Below are 3,300 nucleotides of genomic sequence, written 5' to 3'. Positions count from 1 at the left end.
TACACCCCTAAGGCTCATGACCTTCCCTGCCATAGGCTTTTGATTAGGTTTTCAGTTCCAGGCATGTATTACCTCCCATAGAGTGGGCCACCATTCCAATTAGAGAGCAGCTGGTTTCTCCCAGAGTAGACATGCCACTATTGCACCCATTTGGTCATTTGCCCTGTCTGGACAAACTTGAGGCTTGCAGTGTCCACTGTTTTCACTGCTGATGACTTCTGTCTCCCATAGGGCTGCATGCAGTGCAGCTTTTTTCAGCTTTCAGTTGGCCAGTCTACAGGGAGGTTTTCTGCTCAGCACCAACCCCCTGTGTCTCTTTCAGAAGCTCCTTAACTGATCTCTGCTGTCTTTTCTTTAGGTGTCTTGACTTCACAAGGAGGCTGATAAGGTTGGATAATACCGTTTGGTCTCTGTTCCCTCAGCTTGCTGCCAGAGAGGTAGCACCGTCACGTGGATTGGGCTGCAAGTGTCTCTGTGGGATTCTGGCCATTTTCTTCTGTTCTGGTGGATTCTTGGCTCTCCTGCTTCTCTGCTATGGCTAATAAAAATGTATGCACCTTTACTTTTCAGAAGAAGCGTGTATTTTTCTGTGGTTTTGCTTAAATCCTTCGCTAAGCTTTTTTGGCGTGGCTACTATGCCACCATCTTACCTGGAAGTCCAAGATTTTTTTTTTTTAACCAAATATCTGTCCAAATTTAAACTAGACTTTCAGATGCATAACAGCTACAAGCTCCTTTAAAGAAGGCCTTTAAGCTAAAACATAATGATACCAGATGAATCCTGGCTCTACAAAAATGACTAGAGAAATCTAGAAATTCTAATTTCATGGGTATATGTGAAGACACTTTTATTATTTTAATCTTTTTAAAAGATAGTTGGGGGCTGGAGAGATGGCTTAGCGGTTAAGTGCTTGCCTATGAAGGCTAAGGACTCTGGTTGGAGGCTTGATTCCCCAGGACCCACGTTAGCCAGATGCACAAGGGAGTGCACGCGTCTGGAGTTCGTTTGCAGAGGCTGGAAGCCCTGGAGCGCCCATTCTCTATCTATCTGCCTCTCTCTCTCTCCCTCTTTCTTTGTCACTCTCAAATAATAAATAAATAAAAATGAACCAAAAATATTTTTTAGAAAAGATAGTTGGTCATTTAGGTGACAAAATGAAAATATATGACCTGTATAAATCCATAGCACATGGCTAGAAAGAAAGGACTTCTTTTACAATTCATATAAAAAGCAACATATTTAAGTGAAGACTATGATGAATAAACAGGCATATATATATATATATATATATATATATATATATATATATTTTTTTTTTTTTTTTTTTTTTCTGTGTGTGCACATGCATATACTCATGGTGGTGCCCCACATGCTCACCTGCAGCAGGGAACATCCAGGAGGTGTCCCACACCATTGCTCTTCCACCTGTACTTATTTGAGCCAGACTCTCTTACTAATTCTGCAGCTCACTGTTGTTCCATGAGCCCATGAGTTCCGTTCACCTGTTTCCGCTCCCGAGATGTGGGTTACAGGTGTGTGTGGCCATGCCCAGCTGGGAAGGTAGGTCCGGGAATCAACTGAAGTGGTACCCCCAGGCTTTCTCGGGCACTTATGCCTGCACAACTACTGAGCCCTCTCTGTAGCCCAAGATGTCTATTAGAAGACTTGGATGAAATCTCTTTTTCTCATGGGAGAAAGGCAGTAAACAAAAGTTGGTTATTTTTTGTTTTGCTTGATTTTGAGATATGATCTCATTCTTATCCCAAGCTGGCCTGTGTCTCACTATGCAGACCAAGATGGCCTCAAACTCATAGTGATCCCCCTGTCTCAGCCTCCTGAGTGCTGAGATTACAGACGTAATCACCACACCCAGGTGAAATTGTGATGGTCTTTCTTTTATAATTTAAATTGTTAAATAGTTGTTAAATTGTTTGACCCAATTTCTGACCTGTCAGAAATTAATTGTAGGAAGATTAACAATATGAACTCCTTCTAACATATAAGCTCTAGCCCCTTCTTTAGTCCTTAAATCAGAGGAAGAAATCAGGTGAGTGCAGGGACGCATCTGAGAAGCAGTGCCACTAGAAAAGTATTTTTGAAAACAGAGAACAGAAGCTTGGAATGAGTTAAATATATATCCCTCAAAATTATTGACACATATTGCGATTGAAATCATAAGTGGCATATAATACAGGCATGAGAACTATGGGAGAGCTGAGGATAAAGCTTAGAGACAGAACCTTTAATTTCTATGTTAAAGCCTCTGGATTCAATCCCCAGCACCACCAAAACCAAGGTATAATAGATAACTGTGTTTTCATACAGTTAAATAGAACAGTACAAATACATCCATGATATACTGATAAACAAAGAAAGTTTAAATAATATGTATAAAATAATCCTTTCTTTGGGGGGCTTACAAAAACAAAAAAAGGAAACAATTGACGCATGTTCATGGTTATACCCAGCAAAATATATACAGGCATATATATAAAGTTTTTCATAGTGAATTTCTCTAGATAGTAGAATTGTTAATTGTTCTGGTGGGGGCTTATTGTTGCAAGGAACATGTAATGATTTTATAATAAATTTTAAACTAATGAAGCTCTTCACACTTGAAAAAACTACCACTGAAGATTAACCTACATTTTGTTTACAATTAGAAGTTTGCTTTAATTATGGGATATTTTAAAGTGGTGAATACATAAATGTTTGTTTGTTCACTAGGTTTTTTTCTTTTAACACTCCAGCTTAGGCTTGAACATTATTTTTAAAGATTTATTTTTATTTATTTGAGACAGACATGGTGGAGAGAGAGAGAATGGAGTGCCAGGGCCTCTAACCACTGCAAATGATCTCCAAAGGCATGCGCCACCATGTGCATCTGGCTTACTTGGGACCTGGAGAATCCAACCTGGGGCCTTAGGCTTCGCAGGCAAGTGCGTTAACTGCCTAGCCATCTCTCTAGCCCTAGTTTTCTTTCTTTTTTTTTTTTTTTTTTAAAAAAAAACCATTGGCTTCTATTTTTTATTCAACATGTTCCAGAATCCATTTGTGCTTTACATTTCTAAATTTCACTATTGAATATGATTGTAAGGTTTTTGATTTCTTATCAAGTCTAATTTGCAAACTGGATTTGATTTGATTTTGGCTAGGTAAGTATTTTTAACTCAATTCACATAACTAATTTTAATGGCACACTATTTAGTGTGTCTGAATGTAACCTCTGAAGGAGAAGGGAGCTACCGCCCCATCAATGAATGATCCGATCACAGCCCTGCATGCCATGGGGAAATCGG

Source organism: Jaculus jaculus, chromosome 4 (genome assembly GCF_020740685.1).
Source record: "Jaculus jaculus isolate mJacJac1 chromosome 4, mJacJac1.mat.Y.cur, whole genome shotgun sequence".
NCBI lineage: Eukaryota > Metazoa > Chordata > Mammalia > Rodentia > Dipodidae > Jaculus > Jaculus jaculus.
Note: the sequence above shows the minus strand (reverse complement) of the source record.